At 39.4% G+C, this 22,438-nt stretch overlaps 2 pseudogenes; both read left to right on the plus strand.

The window, feature by feature from the left end:
- The first annotated feature begins 657 nt into the window (after nucleotides 1–657).
- On the plus strand, nucleotides 658–3,622 carry LOC123572847 (large ribosomal subunit protein eL30 pseudogene; annotated as a pseudogene).
- A 1,195-nt stretch (nucleotides 3,623–4,817) lies between these two features.
- LOC123573269 (small nucleolar RNA U13) lies at nucleotides 4,818–4,906 on the plus strand (annotated as a pseudogene).
- Nucleotides 4,907–22,438: the final 17,532 nt, after the last annotated feature.

Here is a 22,438-nt window from a genome sequence, read left to right on the forward strand (position 1 = left end):
CTATCTCTCAGGCTGGCGTAGAGTGGCACGATCTCAATCTCAGCTCACTGCAACCTCCACCTCCCAGGTTCAAGCAAGTCTCATGCCACAGCCCCCAGAGTAACTGGGATTACAGGTGCACACCATCATACTCGGCTAATTTTTGTATTTTTAGTAGAGATAGGATTTTGCCATGTTGCCCAGGCTGGTCTTGAACTCCTGACCTCAAGTGATCTTCCCACCTTGGCATCCCAAAGTGCTGGGATTAAAGACATGAGCCACCTCACCTGGTCCTGAATTTCTATCATATTTGATTGTAAGAGTCTTTATTGCTGGTGTTCCACTGGAAATAAAAACGCAAATGAAGAAATTGAAATGTCTCTTTCTCAATAACCACTTAATTTGAATTTATTTGACTCAAGACTACATTTTTATTCTCTTGGCCTAATTATTCAAGCAAAAAGGATGAAACGTATCCAGTAAGAGAAGGATAAAACATAAGGTATAATTTTAATACAAAAATACCCAGGATGCTGGTTATGGAAAACTGGAAAGGAATTCTGTGCCCAGGATACCAAACAGCACAAAAGGAAAAACATTTCCCTTATGAACGAAATTATAATTTGCCTTGCATGCCAAAGAACTTCAAAGGCTTTGCTGATCCCTGTGTCAACCACCATGATTTTTCAAGTGGAGCTGAAGGTTGAAATTTGGTTTGATGAGCCCCTTGCTTCTTCTTGGCTAAGAAAGGAACAAGACTGCCAACAAGGCAAGTTACACTCTGCAAAGCTCCTTTCCAAATGTTTTTCAGTAGAGCAGATTTATGTCAGCCAAAGAAGCATCAATCCCTCAGTGAAAAGCTGGGGCACCATATTCCTAACACAGCTACTTCCAGTCCCTGTGGCTGAGCACTGGATCCCAGTTGCTCTCATTCCAGGTGTGGCTGCCTTGTGCAAGAACGAAGACAAGAGGCCTGTCTGATAGAACTTACAGGTTTCACCTGGGCAGCAATGAGAATGAGACACAAATAGTAAAGATATGGGAGTTTACATGTAATGGTGTAAAATATTTTCATTTTTAAAATGAAAACATTTTATTTTAAAAAATTAATAAATTTTCTGTTAAGAAGACCCGGATGGAAGACAACAAACAAAAAACAGTCATGGTATTTGATGTACTGGATCACTATCAGCACCATGTCTTCCCAGGACTCTTCACCAGAAGGGAGCCACAAATACTAAAAGTAGAAGGCAAAGATATTCTGTGAGACCCCTGTAAATAGTAGCATAAAGATTTTACTAACATGTAAGACCTACTCGAGTCCTACTCTTCACTTGTGGGAGACTCCACAGCTGGCGTCTGCATACCAATGTGTGTCAACAAGGGTTCATATCCAAGTGGCTCATTATCAAGTCAGGAGCCTATCATGAAAACAAGAGTGTCAGAATCCTCAGCTTTTATACTGCTTCAACCAGGACACCTAGACCTTTTCAAGCACGATGACTTTCTCCACAAGTGCAGGAAATTCAGATACCTCCTGAATCAAGAAGAAAACTGTCTGTATTTTATTTTGTATTCTTTACTTGTTCAACTGGCCTCCATACCATGAAACCTGGTTCCACTCATCTTTGATCCTCTCAGTCAGTTCCTTTTCTAATTTTTTTGTATTTAAAACAAGCCATGTTTTTATAATTTACCAAATCTATTTTTGACTGGATGAGCATTTAAGTGGACTGAATACAAATTTCAGTTTCTCACTGTTATATTTGATCTGATCTCACAGGGATAACTAGCATCTTGTTTGAGGCACTGTGCTTAAAAATAGGGGGAAAAGATGCAGTTTGTTAAATCTTTCAGGGTTCTTCTTGTGCAATGGAATTAGTTGGCACACCTACTAACTTTAAAGAAAGTGGCTGGAGACCTTTGCCTATTCAAGGGACAGAATGCATAAAGCTTCCTCCTGACAAGCCACCTGCAGAAACGTTGTTAGGGTACACCATTAAGCCTGCATCTATACATTTTGTGCCTTTAGTTTAAGTTTTGTTAAAACATTCTGGTTTTATTTATTTCAAAATTTATTTATTGAAATCACTGATTTGCACTGGCATTAAAATACTTGGTGATAGACTCACAATGTACCAATAATTGCTGAAACTACCATCATGTTTTCAACTGTTGACAGTGATCAAACAATTCTGTTTTGCAACGGCACTAAATAAAAGATAAAATGCAAAGTTTAATTATAATGAGATTATGTTTTTTCAGTCTTTAATGAGATATAAAACTTATGAATAAGATGACCTTTTAAAGCTTTATTTCATAGATAAAATTTGAGATTACTATTTAAGAAATTTTGCTTAGGTTTCATTTGTGTCAGGCCTTTAAAGCAATATTAGGTTAAAGACAGACTCCCTAAATTGCATCAACATAAATATCACTTACTTTGAATATGAATAGAATTTGAGAAGTGAGCCTTACACATTTATTTCAATTTCTTATGAGTCTAAAATGTATGAGATTAGGCTATATTTTCTTGACTCAGATTCATTATTCAACACAAAGCTACATTCAAAGAGAGAGAGAGGCCAGGGGTGGTGGCTCACGCCTGTAGTGCCAGTACTCTGGGAGGCCGAGGCGGTGGATCACTTGAGGTCAGGAGTTCGAGACCTGCCTGGCCAACATGGTGAAACCTCATCTCTACTAAAAATACAGAAAACAGCTGGGTGTGGTGGCAGGTGCCTGGAATCCCAGCTACCTGGGAGGTTGAGGCAGGAGAATCACTTGAACCCCAGAGGCGAAGGTTGCAGAGAGCTTAGATGATGTTATTGTACTCCAGCCTGGGCAACAGAGCGAGACCTTATCTCAAAATAAAATAAAATAAAGTAAAATAGAGAGAGAGAAAGATAGCAACAAGAATGGGACAATAGTAAAAGAATCTGCCTTATTGTGGGAGGAATTCCAGTCAGAAGACTTGGTTTCTAATCTAAATTCTGTTATTAACTAGTTGCACTTAGGCAAATCATTTACTATTTCTGCCATCTCCTCCTGCATGTGGCACATATGTAGGTAAGTCATTTAAAAACAACTGGAAAAAGATAAAATTATGGATTATCTAGGAATAATTTGCATAACATATAATGAAGACAACTCTAAACCTATATGTAAGGATGAAAAAGAGACCTGAATACAGAGATTATATATATATATAGTATATGTAATATTTTTATTGTAAATATAACATTATACAGATATCACCTTTCTCACTCCCCGGCCATCTTGGCAGCAGCTCTTAGTTTGGGCCATCCCGACCAAGGAGATGAAAAAGTCACTGGAGTCAATTAATTCTCGGCTCCAACTCATGGAAAGTGGAAAGTACATGCTGGGGTACAAGCAGACTCTAAAGATGATCAGACAAGGCACAGCAAAATTAGTCATCCTTGCTAACAACTGCCCAGCTTTGAAGAAATCGGAAATAGAGTACTATGCAATGTTGGCCAAAATTGGTGTCCATCACTACAGTGGCAATAATATTGAACTGGGCACAGCATGTGGAAAATACTACAGAGTGTGCACACTGGCGCTCACTGATCCAGGTGATTCTGCTATCATTAGAAGCATGCCAGAACAGCCTGGTGGAAAGTAAACTATGCAAAATTTTCCTTTAATAAAACTTGCCAAGCTTGTTTTCTTTAAAAAAAAATACATTATAAAGATATCAATTTTATGCCAATTTATCAACTCAGTATAATCCCATCAAATACTCAGAGAAAAAATACGTTTAGAATTGAAAGACTGATCCTAATTTTATCTGGGAGAGTAAATAAGTAAGAATGCTGACTTTTAAAGCAAAAGAACAATAAAGATGATTTTCCATGCCAGATATCAAAATACATTACAAAATTATAGTAATTAAACAAAAATGTATTGGCATAGGACTAAAAAGATAGTTCAGTAAACAGAAGAGAGAATCCAGCAACAGACCCATGTTTTCATGGGAACTGTAGTGCATACTAATGAAAGAATTTCAAATCAATTGTGGTAGAACATAAGGGAAAAATAATCAAATGAGATTCCCACCTCACACTATACCTCAAAATAAATTCCAATTTTTTTTTTTTTTTTTTTTTTTTTTTGAGATGGAGTCTTGCTCTGTCACCCAGGCTAGAGTATAGTGGCACAATCTTGGCTCACTGCAACCTCTGCCTCCAGAGTTCAAGTGGTTCTCCTCTCTCAGCCCCTTGAGTAGCTGGGATTACAGGTGCATGCCAGCATGCCTGGCTAATTTTTGTACTTTTAGTAGAGGTGGGGTGTCACCGTGTTGCCCCAGGTTGGTCTCGAACTCCTAACCTCAGGTGATGCACCTTCCTCGGTTTTCCAAAGTGCTACGATTATAGGCGTTAGCCACCATGCCTGGCCATAAATTCCAATTGAATTAATAATCATAAGATTAAAATTTTTAACAAATATGAGGAAAACATAAGAATATGTATGTACTTTTTTTTTTTTTTTTTACAGTCTCGCTTTGTCACCCAGGTGCAATTCCTGCTCGCTGCAACCTCTGCCTCCCTGGGTTCAAGCAATCCTCCCACCTCAACCTCCCAAGTAGCTGGGATTACAGGTGTGCACCACGACTCCCAGCTATTTTTTGTATTTTTAGTATCGATGGGGTTTCGCCATGTTGGCCAGGCTGGTCTCTAAATCCTGGCCTCAAGTGATCTTCCCTCCTTGGCTTCCCAAAGTGCTGGGACTACAGGCGTGTGCCACCTTGCCCAACCCGAATACGTATGTACTCTTAAGGAAATATCATTCGTAAACAAGATAGAAAACTTAGAAGCCTGATCCTTTTGTAGCTCATGAGCAACAATGACTGGGTGTTCACATGCACGTGTGAAATGCACTACAATCTCGGCACATTACCCATCTGACCTGAACTTGGGGAGGAAAAAAAGCAAAAAACTCGTAAGTCACAAGGAACACAAGGAAACAACTGTCAGATATAACTACATGATGCTTTAAATTTTTCTGCCCAGGAAAAGATCACGTAAACCATGTTTAATGAAAGACAAAACAGACTGAAAGGAGATAGGTGTAACATATAACAGAAAGGGATTAACTGCTATAATATGTAAAAACTAAAGAGTTCCTTCAATTAAATAATGAAAAGACAACCCAATATAATAAGGTAAAAGAATTAAAATGAACAACATAAAAAGAAAAAAGTGATCAATGAATATAAAGATCAATAATCTTTTTAGTGATTTCCCACCAGATTAAAGAAAGCTGAACAATTGATAATATGTAGTTTTGGTAAGGGTATAAGGAAAAGGGCATTTTCATCACTATGAATCTGAATATAAACAACCATAGCATTTCTGTGGGTCAGTTTGGCAACATTCATCAATATGTTAAAGATTATGCCCTTTGATGGAACAATATTACTTCTAACAATCTATCCTACAAAAATACTTACACATGTGGACACATATATATATGAATATTAATGATATAATAGAGAAAAATTTTTAACAGCCTAAACATTCATCCACGAAAGTAATGACTAAGTTTTAATATTTCCATGTGAACAATGAAACACTATATGGCTATTTAAAAGAATTAGGTTGTTTTACATATACTCCTAGGGAAATTCTTCAAGATATAAAGTTCAAAAAAGAAGTCAGAAAGCAATCTAGATAGATTGTACATAATAATGTCATTCATCCCATTTGTAAAACTCATGTATATATTTGTGCATGAGCAAGCATGGGAATAGAAAAAAGCCTGAAAAGATATACTACAACTTGCTAACAGGAGGTAGAATTCTTAAAAAGGATCAATGAAAAGGAATTTACTTCAGTTATTTTATGTACTCCTTTCCCATTTGAAAATGTTACAAGAATGCATTTTTTTCTCATTAAAAATTTTAATGGAAAAAATAGGAGTTAACAAACTGTACTATTAATGTTGTTCCTGCCTTATGCAGAACTACTTGGTAACATAAAAAACAAGCAGAATTACAAAGCCTAGAACTTTCTTTTGTTACATGTTCATTTTGCCTCCTTAATTTTTGTATTTATGTAAATAACTATAGCTTTTATTAAAGCTCAACTACAAAGGTAATAAAAGTTTTATCTAAGTTTTTTTCTGTACCCTTTTTAAATATACACAAAGCCAACTTTTAAAGCTGGCTTTTTAATATAAGCATGATCTAAAAGTCCATAATTTTTCCCAGAAGGCTGAATGCCTCCAGAGGACCTACCACTGTGGAAAAGATGCTGTGTCAAAATGATGCGGTGCAGCCATGCACTGGGCTGGACATCAACCTTGAAACACATGATGCTGGTGACCGCATAAGGAGAATTCCATTCAAATTTGATGGCTGATGGATGAAGTTCTAAGATTCTTGAGGGTTCTTTTAAACGCAGTTACCAGGCATCTGAAATCACTTTCAGAAACTTATCTACAGCATAATCTAGAGAAAAATTTCCAGGCCTTGGTATCTATTTCATCATTCAAACGATACTAATTCTCACCTGCCATTTATTATAAAGATTAAGTAAAACAATGAATCCAAAAATGCTTTGGAAGTTATGAAGTTGCTGTAAGACATTGTTTTTACCAATATATGAACTGCTGATCTTCCACAAATCAATTTGATATTCCTACCCCCAACCTTACCCTTCTATGGTCTGGAGTCAGATTTGTTATCATTTAATGAGAACTTCCTATATTCAGGTCCTTAGGAAAAGCCTCAAAACAGTTCTGGAAGGCAATGCTCCTATTACCCCCATTTCTCAGATGAGGAAGAAGATTAGATACCTAGCCCCAAGTCACAAAGCCAGGAAATAGTAGAGCCTAAATTCAATGCTGTTTATTTGATTCCAAAATTATTAACTGCTGCTCCTAACAGAGCACTGCCTCCCAGTATATTCATGTTTCATATCTTTTAATACCGATGAGGATAATAATTATTATGAGAATTATAATTGCTATAAATTATCTCTTTCCAACAAATTTTTTTCAAAACTGGGAGAAAAGCGAGCCTGGAAAAATAAAATTTGCATAGGTATTAAGAAAATATTGTCCAAAGAAATTCAGGGTGTAAATACATTATTAATACGCTGCTGCTAACAAGATTGGTAATTAGCACTGAGGAAAAAAGACAGAGAGCAAGAGAACCCTAAGAAAGCTCATTTATCTATCTAGACTTTCTGTGAGAAGGATAAGGATTTTTTTGTTTTGTTGTTGTTGTTGTTGTTTTGAAACAGAGTCTGACTCTGTTGCCCAGGCTGGAGTGCTGTGGTGCAATCTTGGCTCACTGCAACCTCTGCAAGCGATTTTCGTGCCTCAGCCCCCCAAGTAGCTGGGATTACAGGCATGGGCCACCATGCCTGGATAATTTTTGTATTTTTAGTAGAGACAGAGTGTTGCCATGTTTGTCAGGCTTGTCTCGAACTCACGACCTCAAGTGACCCTCCTGCCTTGGCCTTCCAAAGTGCTGGGATTACAGGCATGAGCCACCACACCAGGTCGGACGAGATATCTTTTTTTTAATCTAATGTAAATTTTTTCAAAGTGCTGCTTGCCCCCAGATAAATAGCAAGGCTGGCTCTCCTAGCTAAGTGCAGATGAAATGTCAAATTACATTAAAAAGCTCTGGCTTGTAAAATATTTGAGGAAAAGCAAAGACTAAGAAAAGATAGCTTAAGAAATGCAAAATGTGGGCACACAGCATTTGCTTAATCACGTAAAAAGTCTAAACGTTAATTAAAATTGACATTAATTAAGAACTATAATCCCACCTCCCTCAAGAGGGAGGCTGGCTTACTGGAAGAAAAGGACAACTTGGAATCACCAATTCTCCTACTGGTCGTCTAGAGCCTTCAGTAATCCCTGGTCAGTGTCTCAGAATTCCTTTGGGAATCCTTCCCAAGGGAGGAGTCAAAAAACGGGTTCATTGCAAATGCTTACTTTACAAGTGAGTACTTTATTACAGCTCTGCTGTTGCATGTTTCTCTTATTTTCCTTTCACTTCCAAATCTAGTCAGAGGGTTTCACCAAATCCATCTTATTCCAGGATGATAAGATAGAAAGGAAAACCAGCTTTTATTGAGGACCTGCTAAATGCTGGGGCCTGGGGCTACTAAATACCAAAACTTTCATTACACGTTCTGCCTATTTTCATCCAAATCGCACCAGAAAACTTCTTACAAAGAACGCTTAAAGCGGTGGCTCATATCTGTAATCCCAGCACGTTGGGAGGCCAAGGCTGGCAGATCACTTGAGGCCAAGAGTTTAAGACGAGCCTGGACAACATGGCGAAAACCCGTCTCTACTAAAACAAGAAAAAAAGAAATACAAAATTAGCCAGGTATGGTAGTGCACGCTTGTAATCCCAGCCACTCGGGAGGCTGAGGCAGGAGAATCACTTGAACCTGGGAAGCAGAGGTTACAGTGAGATCTCCCCACTGCACTCCACCCTGGGCGACAGAGCAAGACTCTGTCTCAAAAATAAACAAAATTTATTTTTTTAAAGAACACCTAAAACAACAACAATATCACCATACCTTACCTTTAGATACCTCTATTAAATCTTACAATTCTTTGTTTAAGATAGAAACTTTTATCCACATTTTACAAAGGAAGAAACTTGGGCTTAGAGAAACAAAGTCAACTGCATTAGTTCACAACATAGCCACCAAATGTTTGAACCTGACGTTGAACCCATGTCCTCAAAAAGTGTAGCCCTACTATACTGCAGCTCCTTCACCCCAGGGTAGCAAATTCCCCAAAGACAAGTACTGTATTATTTTAGCAACAGCCAAAATCACAGTGAATAAAATTGTATTTTGAAAGCTGGTTGAACAATGAAATGTTTAATGCACCTGGAAGGTGTTAGTATTATTAAAGAGTGACCAAAGTGGGTAACACAGTTTCCAGTAATAAAAGTGATTCTAAAATACAATCATAAAGTATTGAAAGAGTTTCTTAGGTGGCTTCTGGGGCCAATCTCAAAGAGGAATGCCCCCCCCGCCAAATTGATTTGAAGATTGGCATGGATCTGATGGGTGTTCTGATAAAGTGATAATTAAAAAGGATAGTTGCTTGTTCCCATGAATTCTGATACAATGACAATGGAAATCAACATTCTCAACTTTATATTCTTGCCATGTTCATGCATATATATATATATATATATATATACACACACACTATGATAAGGAATTATATATATGTATTTATGTATAAAATGACATAAGCTGCATTTTATTATTTTTAATTTATTTTTTTTATTTTTTATTTTGTATTATTATACTTTAAGTTCTAGGGTATTTGTGCACAACGTGCAGGTTTGTTACATATGTATACACATGACATGTTGGTGTGCTGCACCCATTAACTCGTCATTTACATTAGGTATATCTCCTAATGCTATCCCTCTCCCCTCCCTGCTCCCCACAATAGGCCCCAGTGTGTGATGTTCCCCTTCCTGTGTCCAAGTGCTCTCATTGTTCAATTCCCACCTATGAGTGAGAACATGTGGTGTTTGGTTTTCTGTTTTTGTGATAGTTTGCTGAGAATGATGGTCTCCAGCTGCATCCATGTCCCTACAAAGGACACAAACTCATTCTTTTTTATGGCTGCATAGTATTCCATGGTGTATATGTGCCACATTTTCTTAATCCAGTCTGTCACTGATGGACATTTGGGTTGATTCCAAGTCTTTGCTATTGTGAATAGTGCTGCAATAAACATACGTGTGCATGTGTCTTTATAGCAGCATGATTTATAATCCTTTAGGTATATACCCAGTAATGGGATGGCTGGGTCAATAAGTCAAATTGTCCCTGTTTGCAGATGACACAACTGTATATTTAGAAAACCCCATCATCTCAGCCCAAAATCTCTTTAAGCTGATAAACAACTTCAGCAAAGTCTCAGGATACAAAATCCATGTGCAAAAATCACAAGCATTCTTATACACCAGTAACAGACAAACAGAGAGCCAAATCATGAATGAATTCCCATTCACAATAGCTTCAAAGAGAACAAAATACCTAGGAATCCAACTTACAAGGGATGTAAAGGACCTCTTCAAGGAGAACTACAAACCACTGCTCAGTGAAATAAAAGAGGACACAAACAAATGGAAGAACATACCATGCTCATGGATAGGAAGAATCAATATTGTGAAAATGGCCATCCTGCCCAAGATAATTTATAGATTCAATGCCATCCCCATTAAGCTGCATTTTAATATGTTTCATGAAATAGTCCTGAGGGGCACATTAAGAATTTTAAAAGTTTGTAATAAAACATTAAATAAAAAGATATAGACCAAACAATTTAACTAGTTATTTGCCTATTTGATATCCAAGAATTTTTTTTACAGTTCTCCCCCACTAAATTGAATGAATCTTTTGATTGTATTAGTAAAAATAGGTTAAAATGAAAATCAAATTATTTTTGAAAAGTAGTGATGATGTCTAGAATATAATAATTCTTTATCCTGCTTGTTATTGGATGTTTTCAAAACACCACAATTACAATAACATGGATTGTTTAAATGAAAAGTTGTAAAAAAAATTTTTTTTTTTGGTCATTTGGTGAAAAGAATATACAAGTAGATGCAGGGAAAATTACTACCCATTTTATTCGATTAATGGTCACTCTATAGTTTAAGCATTCATGACATTTAAAGCCACAGTACAGGCTGGGCACGGTGGCTCAGGCCTGTAATCCTAGCACTTTGGGAGGCCCGGGCGGGAGGATCACCTGAGGTCAGGACTTCAGCCTGGCCAAAACGGTGAAGCCCTGTCTCTACTAAAAATACAAAAATTAGCCAGGCATGGTGATGCATGCCTATAATCTCAGCTACTCAGGAGGCTGAGGCAGGAGAATCACCTGAGCCTGGGAGGCAGATGTTGCAGTGAGCCAAGATGGCATTGCTACACTCCAACCTGGGTGACTGAGACAAGACTACATCTCAGAAAAAAAAAAAAAAAAAAAAGTTACAGTAGGAAAAAGCAGGAGATAAAGAAATTAAGTGTTAGTGTTAGAAAATAAAATGTTAAGGAAATTCTGATGAAGAGAAAAACTGGTCTTGTCAGCATAATCAGGAGGCAATGTCTATTATTTATCAATTGTCATTTTCTCTTCTCTGCTTCTTAGGAGGACATTTTGCCCCTACTGATGCAACTGTTGCCGTGGTTGAGTCAGACAAACATAAAAGACTGTGACAGGACCCTAAGAAGTTCAAAGACAAGGCTCTCTTCTCAGTAAAAAGGGAGATCAGTTCACAACCTCCTTGAAATCTGCTTATTTTTTGGAGAAGAAAGGAGAGAGGGACAGATGCTGGTGGAAAACTGGCTTCCTAAATTTTTTTAAATTATAAAGTATCTTGGAATTCTTCAATCTTTTCTCTATAAAGTATATTTATTAGGTCTATATTAAAAACGTGTAACTACTAGTTCTTTATTGGGAGGCAAATTAAGACAATTATAAGGAAAAGTTTAATAAATCATCATTCAGTGATCCAAACTGGTCTTCTGTCTAGAGATTATGGTGACAGATTATAAACAGCCTTGGAAGTCAGGCAGGGAGGGTTAGATCCCAGACAATTAGAAGCCAATTTTTGATCAGAGATGCGACAAGAGAGATATTTGTGGCATTGAATGCTCTGGAGAAGGGAACAATGACCAAAGAGGTAATTCAGGCAGAAAACATCAAGAACTTTGACTTGAGTTTTAGTCCTTGGAAGAGAGAAAATACCAGAGATGTTTGAAAGGAAAATAAATCAACACAACTTGACAAGGATAATCCATGGGGTGCTCTGAGCTGATAACAAATTGTACAGTGAGAATTCCAGTCTTCTCCTTGATACTCAATTATTTTTATATTTAGTAAAGTCTAATCAATAGGAATTTTAGAGGAAAAAGCAACATAGGGTAACATGTGCTTAAGATATGAAAGATGATGGAGGTGAAAAGAGGTTTATAAACTAACCAAATGGGCAAAATCTTCAGGGTTTGTTTTGTTTTATTTTTTGTTTTAAATTCTAATTGGTAGTGGAGTGTTTAACCATACTGAAACCTAAGGAGGTCTTATACTTGGTTCTATTCTTAGCCTGAAAAGTGGAGAGAAATGAGTCCAAAATGTCTCCAAGAAAGCTAAAGAAATCATCAGGGAAGAAAGGAAGAGAAGGAAGGGAAGGAAAGGAAGGGAAGGAAATCATCAACTTTCCTAGAGACTTTGGACTCATTATAAAATATCTCGATTGGAAAGTGGAAGACATGGTACACCAGATCACTCAGAAGATGAGCTGGTTTAGATGGGAAAACAATAACCTAACTTTGAGAAAGTGGAGAGAAATATACAAGCAGCAATTACCAGATCAGTAAGGAGACAATGGAAAATACAGAGCTGGAATTTCGGTTAGCTATTAGGATAGGAAATTCTGATTGTTGTGCCATTGGCATAAAAGTAGTATTTAAAGCAATGAGAATAAGATCCAAAGTCAATTGAAAACTTGCCCTACGTATCTTTTCCTCAATATTGGAGAGGAGTTGGGTATGGTGGTGCATGCCTGTTGACCCAGCTACTTGGGAAGATGAGTAGCTTCAGCCTGGGAGTTTGAGACTGCAGTGAGCTGTGATTAGGCCTGTGAACAGCCACTGCACTCCAGCTGGGCAACATAGCGAAAATCCATCTAAAAAAAAATACACACATGCACACACTGGAGAGGAAGAGGAGTAGAAGACATGTAGAGAGACAGCAGGATAGTGCAGTGACAAAGTCCCTGTCTGTCTCAGCAGACCACAAGACACTGGCTGGCCTGGGTAGCTATAGTCGAGATTGGGGACTTTTTTTTTTTTTTTTTTTCGATGAGGTCTCTCTCTGTCACCCAGGCTGGAGTGCAGTGGCGTGATCTCCGCTCACTGCAACCTCCGCCTCCCAGGTTCAAGAGATTCTCCTGCCTCGGCCTCCTGAATAGCTGGGACTACAGGTGTGTGCCACCACGCCTGGCTAATTTTTGTATTTTTAGTAGAGACAGGGTTTTACCATATTGGTCAGGCTAGTCTCAAACTCCTTACCTCATGATCCTCCCTCCTCGGCCTCCCAAAGTGCCGGGATTACAGGTGTGAGCCACCGCGCCCAGCCTGTAGTTGGGATTTTAAGCAAATTATTTAACAGCCTTATAACTGGGAATTCACCTAATTGATCTAATTGATCTCTGAATTTACTGTGGGTATTAAATAAAATAATATATGCAATAGTGATTGAAATTTTAAACCTGTCAAGTGTTTACACCTACAATCAAAATGTAAATCAAATTCCAACTGTAGCCTTAATGGAAGAATGTCACATTTTCATCACTCGCTACATTCTCGACCATGAGTCCCATCCATCCCAGGAATCCTTACAGTTTTCCCACAGTGGCACTGTGAAGGGCTATACCTTCTTACCTCTGATCTCCTGTCTCAGCTGCATCTCATATCTGGAGTCTCTTCCCAAGTGTAACATTCTCTCCCTTTCTCTACACCCTATTTTACCTACATTCCAAAAAGCTTCACTCTGCTCTAAGCAACACTCACACTTTTGTCCCAGGAAAGGTAGAGGTAAGTTTTTGGCACAATTCAACCATTTATGTTTTTATTCAGTTGTCCAAAAATATGTTTTGTGATGACAATATTCTGGATAAAGTTACTAAGGATGTTTCCAGATTCAAGAATCTGACCTATCGGATTCTGTTTGTGCATGTGTGTGTTTCTTTGAATGCTAATTCCCACTTTGTAGATGTAGCCCTAAATACTTCTCTTACAACACATAAAGTTTAATATTTAATATATTTCAGACATTTTTTAGTGTATCTTGGTCATTTTTGTAACCTTCACAAAAACTGGAAACATCCCATAAAATTCTTAACTTTATCTGAGACAGCATAACGTACTCAAGGAAACAGTGTCACAGGTTTGGAATCATCAAGAGCTGGACTGAGAACCCAGTCCAGACCACTTACGAACAGCATAAACTTGAGCATGTTATGTTATGCCTCAGGGATTTGATTTACAAAGAAAATAGGAGTAATGGTTTCTATTTTATAAGATTACTGTAGGGATTCTAATATGTAATGGAGGCAAATCACTGTACACCAGTGCCTGACATAAAGTAGGTACCTAATAAATATCTGCTGAGCAAACGAAGTCCTTCCCAGTCATCTCATCACAAAACCTAATAGAGTGTTGAAGGCACTGAAAAGTCCATCAAACTGGAGGGGCCCTTAGTAAAGTTCTAGTTTAGCAGTAGCTTAATAAAAACTTTCTATTTATTGATTGCCACTAGCTGTTTCTAAGAGTTTAATACATCTTTTTTTTTAAACTGCATTGTCATTTGGAATAAAGGAAATGTTTGATTTTATACTTTAATTTCTAGAACCGGCCGGGCGCGGTGGCTCAAGCCTGTAATCCCAGCACTTTGGGAGGCCGAGACGGGCGGATCACGAGGTCAGGAGTTCGAGACCATCCTGGCTAACACGGTGAAACCCCGTCTCTACTAAAAAATACAAAAAACTAGCCGGGCGAGGTGGTGGGCGCCTGTAGTCCCAGCTACTCGGGAGGCTGAGGCAGGAGAATGGCGTAAAAACCCGGGAGGCAGAGCTTGCAGTGAGCTGAGATCCGGCCACTGCACTCCACCCTGGGCGACACAGCGAGACTCCGTCTCAAAAAAAAAAAAAAAAAAAAAAAAAAAAAAAAAAAAATTTCTAGAACCATAGATTCGTTCAAATAACTCATTTCAGCCACTGTTTAAATCTCCTTTTTAGTATCAGAAAGTATTTATGACTAAAAAAGCAATGAAAAATTACCCTTTGTATGGTCCCTATACTTATGCTGAAGATTCAACTTTTTTCTATGTGAATGTTTTACTTCCACTTCTGTTTCGCCAGGTAAGAACAATCAGAAAAGTGACTAGGTAACTCTATAAGACCAGGAACCTGATCGCCTGATCCTTTTAATGAAAACTTTGATTGCTTTTCTTTATTTACTTGCCTCTTATCTCTGAGAACAAAGTTGGAAAGGGAATTATCCTTGTGCCCTCCCCAATCCCCCACCTTCATTCCGTTCTTCCAAAAGCTTATATGGAAAGTTTTCAGCCTATCCCTGGAGGATAAGTATTGCAAATTTTGAGAAATGCTACTATGGATAAGCTTTGATTCAAAATTTCTGGAGAAAACTTTTTCTGTAAAAATGTTCCTACTTTTTGTTTACTTGTCTCTAATATTATGTCCTACTCTTTGATTACTCTTTCAAATATTAAAAAATCTTGGCCAGGCATAATGGCTCACACCTGTAATCCCAGCACTTTGAGAAGTTGAGGTGAAAGAATTACTTGAGCCCAGGAGTTAGAGACCAGTCTGGGTAACATAGGGAGATCCTGTTTCTACAACAAATAGTTCCAGCTACTGGGGAGGCTGGGGAGGAGGTTAGAGGACCGTTTGAGTCCAGGAGTTAGATCAGCCTAGGCAACAGAGCGAGACCCTGTCTCAAAAAAAAAAAAAAAATATATATATATATATATATATATATATATATGTATATATGTGTGTGTGTGTGTGTGTGTATACACATACATACATATATATATATGTCAGTTGGTGTGCCTGAATAGCAGCGACCAAAAAATACACTCTTGTTTATAGTGGTTTTGTAGTGATCACCTATTCCGACCATGTGGAGATCTAACAGGCCAGAAACTTCACTCCTATTGTAGGTGTGTTAGTTCTTGATTCTTCAGACAGATAAACAGTGACTCTGATGTTTCCTAATTATGAAAGAATCTTTCTATTTGAGTACTACTGGATAGTTAATAAAGAACACTAAAGCAAAATCTTTTTTTTTTTTTTTTTTTTTTTTTGAGACGGAGTCTCGCTCTGCCGCCCAGGTTGGAGTGCAGTGGCCGGATCTCAGCTCACTGCAAGCTCCGCCTCCCGGGTTTACGCCATTCTCCTGCCTCAGCCTCCCCAGTAGCTGGGACTACAGGCGCCCGCCACCTCGCCCGGCTAGTTTTTTGTATTTTTTAGTAGAGACGGGGTTTCACCGTGTTAGCCAGGATGGTCTCGATCTCCCGACCTCGTGATCCGCCCGTCTCGGCCTCCCAAAGTGCTGGGATTACAGGCTTGAGCCACCGCGCCCGGCCTAAAGCAAAATCTAAAAGTAAAGAAGGTTGCAGTTTTAGTATCAATTGTAAAAACTAATAAAACTCCTACTACAGGCTGGGGGCAGTGGCTCATGCCTGTAATCCCAGCATTTGGAGAGGCTACGGTGGGAGACCTTAGGACTCCCCAGGAGTTCGGGACCAGTCTGGGCAACATAGTGAGACGCTGTCTCTATTTTTTAATTAAAAAAAAAAAAAAAAAAAAAAAAAAAACTCCAACCACATATAAGATTCTGTGCCTATTACAACCATTTGAGCTCTTATTAGACTCCTAGATGACAGATAGCCTTCAGTGAACAATGGCTAACACAATATTGAACTGTATTTTCCAAACCTTGCTGAACATCAATTTCCAAATCTGTAAAATGGGAAAATGATAGAAGTTCAGGTTCTGTTGGAAGGGTGAAACACAAGCCTAGCAGACTCACACAGTGTGGTGCCTGATACAGAGTAGGTTCTCTTCCCTCCCTCCTTCTCTTTATGTGTATCTGTATGAAATAATATAGGATTAACTGACATTGTGCTTTGTAATAGCACTGCCATTTTATTCTATATTTTATTTTTGTGCAAATATTGACTGCATAGATATAATACAAATTGGGCATCTCTTGAGGGAGTGAATGACTGGTAATCTTAAAGAGGATTGTAGAAAGATATATTTGATATATTGATTAAGCATACTTGAGATTTATCAACCTCAGATGGGCCCTCCTTACTGCTCTAAAGTCTTACTATGCCCCAAAATCTCAATCCTATGCCTCCCATTCATTATTTCACACCTTCTATAAGGTCATCAAACTGCAACTCTCCCTTTTCTTCTTTCCTCTTAGCTGAATAGAAACCATCAGAGGGAAACTTTCTCATCTTCCCACCATCCTCTTCTTCTCTCATTACAGAATTTTTAAAAAAGTAGAATATCTTTTAAAACCCAATTTCTCAGCATGTACCCTGTATCCCCATCGCTTCCTGCCTTCTCAGAAATGCTTTTCCATTCTTTATTCCTTTTCCTCTTATATCTTCATTTTCCTTTTTACTGTATTAGTTTCCAGATCAGTCAAACGTGCTCTGATGCCTTCCATCCAAGACAGCACCACACAAGCCAAAAACATGAACTGGGTTGAGCTTTCCTTATCTGAAACGCTTGGGACCAGAAGTGTTTCAGATTTCAGATTTTTTTGAATTTTGGAATGTTTTCATATACATAATGAGATATCTTGGGGATGAGAACCCAAGTCTAAACACGAAATTTATTTATGTTTCAAATATACCTTATAAACAGAACCTGAATATAATTTCATACAATATTTTAGGCAATACTGTGCATGAAACAAAATCTGTGTACACTGAAATTTATGTACATCGTGAAAAAAATTTGTGTACATTGAACTACTTTATTACCCTTTGTGGTGTGCTTGCATGGAGGAATCTGGACATGCAAAGAAAACATATATTGCAGCTGACAGGGGCTGGGGGGGATGTTTTTTCTCCTTGGAGACACTGAATAAACTTTGTGTCGTGCATGTGTGTTTTTACCATAACCCCTCACATGAGGCCAGGTGTGGAATTTTCCACTTGTGGTGTCATATTGACACTCAAAAATTTCAGATTTTTGATTTCAGATTTTCCCATCAGGGATGCTCAATCTGTCCCAGCCCTCTCCAGCTACTGCCTTGTCTCCCTAAACCTTTATTGAGTCCAGCTTCATAAAGAGGTGACTACGCCATAATCTTCTTCGTGTTCCATTTTATCCTAAACACATGAAATCCAGCTTCCACTCTCAACATACTACAAAAACTGCTCTGGAGCCTGTATCCAGTCGTTTCTGTCCTGCAACATGCAATGGAAACGTCTCAGTATTTCATTTGAACCCTCAACAGCATTTAACAAAACTTACCACTCCCCCTTGAAACACTGTCTTGATTGATTTTCCTGACCCCACACTCTCCCGGCTTTCTGTCTACTCTTTGAGAGTTCCTTCTCAGTCTTCTTTGCCATCTTGGCTCCTTTTCTACAGATCCTCTGAGAGCAGAAATTACTCAGGGCATCATTCTGTAATCTCATGTCTCTTGCATTTTCCTGTGACTTAGCTTCTGAAAATATTTTCATGTGGAATGATCACAAATCAATATTTACATTCAAAATCGTAGTCTGAACTCCGGACTCACATCTGTGAACTTCACTCTTCTACTGAGATGTTTTATAGGAATCTGAAAATATGTTCTAACTCATCTCTCTACCTTCCTCCCAAATCCAGGCTGAACTCTTCCTCTTCATGGGCTTTGCTATTTCCTCCATCTGAACACAGCTCTTCACCTCTTTACCTGGCTAATGCCTACTCTTCCTTTAGGTTTCCACTTAAATGTCACTTATTTCAAAAGACCTTCTTTAACCCTCCTAATGAAATTATACTATCTTATAGCACACAATAGAACTTTAAATGGTCAAATGTACTCCCTATTTTCGTTCAGAGTACATGTGATGGTTTAAAGTTATATTTCAGTTTGTGATCTTGTTGTTACATGCTAGTTTCTCCCCTCTCTTGTTAGGCTAGAAGCATTTGAGTGAGCCATCTGCATTATTAATTTCCTCACCTCTTCAAATCTGCTCAAGGTTTGTCTTCTCAATGAGGCCTTTCCCGGCCTATATGGAATTACAACTCAACTCTCCCCTGAACTCCCATCTCCATTATTTTGCTTTAGTTTCCCCCACCACTCCGCCCCTCCCACAACACTTACAGACTTCTAACATTTCATATAATTTGCTGGCTTACATTTTTTCAACTTGTGCTTTTCTCCCCACCCAACAATGTATGCTTTATAAAGATTTCTTGTCTGTTTTGTTCATTGATACATCCCAAATGCCTACTACATGATAGGGGTTCAATAAATACTTGCCAAATGAATTGAGGGGCTGTGTCTGTTTTCCTCCCCACCACACTGCAAGCTAATCAATTTCTGTGGAATTAAATTTCAAGTAGCATAAAAATCTAAGATGAAGGATGGAGCAGAACATTGCCTGCACAGTGGGATCGCATATGTTGTGAATGCATGAATGCTTCCAGGTGAAAAAGGCGTATTTAATTTGGAATCTACAAAGTGGTCGTCATCTTTTGTGTTGTTTTTTAAGCACACAGTTAATCTTGTTTTTGCTTTCTTTCTCCACATGTTAAGAAGTTGTAAGAAACAATAATACAAATGTAAGCTGCATGAGAGGAAAGACCATGTCCATATTTGTCCCTGGTGTAAGCTGATGTCTACAGTCTTTTCCCTCGTACTTAGGAGGACCTTAATAAATACTTTAGGAATGAATGACTGACCTACTGAGTGAATCTGTGCCATCAAGGGAAAATAGCAGCACCGGCAGTGGTAGAAAAAGCCAGGACTCAGTCATCAAGGGGCCTGACCTCTATTCGTGGCTCTGCCGTCTGAGAATCTGGCAACTCTCCCGTGCCTATTTTTTCATCGTTGAGAGGGAGAAGCCAGGTGCTCCAGTTCAACTTCAGTAGATGATCTTCTAAAATGGAAGCCCCCTGAGGTCAGAGACCGAGTTTATCTTGTTCAATGATATGAAAACAAGATCTGGATTACTGTGTTTGACACACTGGGCCCTCAAGATTTTGTGGAATGGTCTCTAAAATTCTTTCCAACGCTAACATTTTACAGAAAAATAACAGGTCTCTTAAATAAATTGCTCTTTTTTCTAAAGAAAACTATACACAGATTATTATTATCTTGCAAATAGGGCAGGGTGAAAAGGGAGTACAAATGAAGAATAAATGACCGTTTCTTCCTACATTATTAATTTGGTTTGGTTACAGACACCGGTTTTACATTTTCACTATGAACTCTTGGGTTCTTTAGTCATATTTCTATAAACATTTTTGGCGCTTTGTTTGAAACCTTTAACTCTGCGTGTGAGCACACCAAACTCCCGAGGAGCCACACTTGTACTGTACTGCTTCCCTACCAGTTCCAAGTTCTTGGCCTTCTTTCCCTGTCATTAAACAGTTTTGCAAGAACAACAACAACCGTTTTCCATTTCCCAGCCCGTTCTTCCTCACCCATCCTCCGCCGGGACCGTCTTCCCCATAAGCTCAAGAAATCCCCTGCTTGGACGACGCTAGTCGCTGGGGGAGGTTGGGGAAAGGGTGGCCCAGCCCTCAGCGGCCGCGGGCAGCGCCCCCAAGGAGCCTCCGCCTGCCACTTGCTGGGGACCGTCGGCTTTCCAGCTACCTTAGAATGCGCTTGCGTATCAAAAAAAAAAGAAAAAAACATCTTTTCTACCGTAAACTAGACACTCAGACCGCTCGTGAGGAGGGAACTTATGTGTTTACAATTTTTTTTTTTTTTTTTTTTTTTTTTTTTTGCCCCAGAGCTGCTGCGGGAATTGATTGGCTCCCTCGCGCCCCTGACGCTAGGGCTGTCCCCCCGCCCCTCCCCGCCCTCACCCCGCCCCCTCGTGCGGCCATCTGCTTCGCAGTCTGTCTCCCAGTCTCTCACTCTGCCCCTCTCCCCTCCACCACTCCCAGCCCCCGCCCCCCCCGCCCACCGTCACCCCCCAGCGCCGGCTCCGCCTCTTCCCCCTCCCCCGGCCCCGTGTTCCGAATCTTCCTTGGCCGTTGCCAGGGAGACCAGCCGATACCAGGCAAATAGGCGTACGAGAAAGAAAAGGGGGGAAAGCTACACGGCAGCCTGGTAACAAAGGAGCAATAAAAGCAGCCCCCAAATGGAGGGCGAAGGACGCGTCTGGGAGAAAATCCGAAAGCGAGCTAGCAGTCACCCCAATTTAAAATAGGAGGGGGATGCAGAGGAAGGGGCATGATTCACGTTGGGGGTGGGGGGAAATCAAGAGCCTTAAATGGGCTTTTGGGAATCGCCTAGGATGGTGGTGTCGGATCAGCCCAGTTGACTTTTCAAGTTGGAACTGCTAATACAAGGGATTCGCGTCCATTCTGGCGGCTGGGGTCGTGGGCCAGGCCAGCGGGCTCTCTTAAGGGTAATAACACGTTTGTTGGCAAGATGCATTTCTACGGAAACGTCTTTACATCAGCTCTGGGGAATATGACCGTGGTCGAATAATGCATCTGAAGGAACTGAACACTGAGAAGACGAAGCTTCACGTAACAATGTTCAGCTTGGTGATTTTCAAAGCAACGCTTGAACAAAGAGTTATTGGCTTGAACCAACCGTCTTTTTCACTCAGAGTGTGACCTATTTCCCTACAGTGAGCAGAAAATAAAACTGTTTGAGAATTCAGAGCCAGCACCAGGAGAAATGAACCATTCCCTCGACTGCTTCTCACCTTCATAAGCGAAAGATTATTTCTTGCAGGATCACCAAATGTAAACGAGAAAAGGTGGTCTGATTTTGCCACGAGTGAAAACTTTGGGAAGAAAATGCTTATTAAGCTGTTTCCTTGGTTCCCCTCACCCCCCATACTTTAAGTCAGTGCCTTGTCTCTCACACACAAATAGCGTCTGGTACTTCGGTGGCAAGGAGTGCAGTGACAGATGGAGGTATCCTGTGTACCATTATAGAAGCTTTTCCTCTAACCCAAGTTAGACTTGGAGAGCTCAGGGATCTTGCTATCTCTCAACATGCAGAACATTTCTCCTTAGAACTGCAATCCGGTTTAGAATGTCATCATTGCTGCCTCCCTTCCTTCCAGGAGCACATTCGCCTGCGTGCGCATTCACACACTCACACGTTCAAAAAGAGTCCATTCGATTCTGGCAGTAGGCTGAAAACGATCCATATTGACGCGAATAACATCCCAACTGTAAATATGGATTCGTCTACTCGAGGCTGTGTCTCATTTCACCACAGAGGAAAATTATGTCATTTCAAACAGTGATAAAACGCGAAGAGTTTCGATCTTCTGTAAATGGCTCTCACTTTGAATTGTGGAAAAAAAACTATTACTAATTGGGAATAGCCAGAGAAGGGGGAATTTGTTGAGCGCCCAAGGCCAATCTCAAAATATTTTATTGCATGCCAATGTGGGAGAGGGAAGGGAGTGTGGCTTCGCTGTCTGCCGCTTTTGCATTTTCCACATCTGGCCTACAGACCTAATTCTAACTTGCGATCTCGCTTGATGAAATTCGATCTTCGTGGTTTAAATACCTTTCAATTTGGGACGATTTAACCATTGCAGCAGTTGAAGAAACAAACCCTGCGCATTATCTGTAAAGCCAATATGGAAAAAGAAAGAAGGAAAGAAAGCATGCTGCAAACACACAAATCACGACCAT

The sequence above is a fragment of the Macaca fascicularis genome, chromosome 4, assembly GCF_037993035.2.
Source record: "Macaca fascicularis isolate 582-1 chromosome 4, T2T-MFA8v1.1".
Classification (NCBI taxonomy): domain Eukaryota; kingdom Metazoa; phylum Chordata; class Mammalia; order Primates; family Cercopithecidae; genus Macaca; species Macaca fascicularis.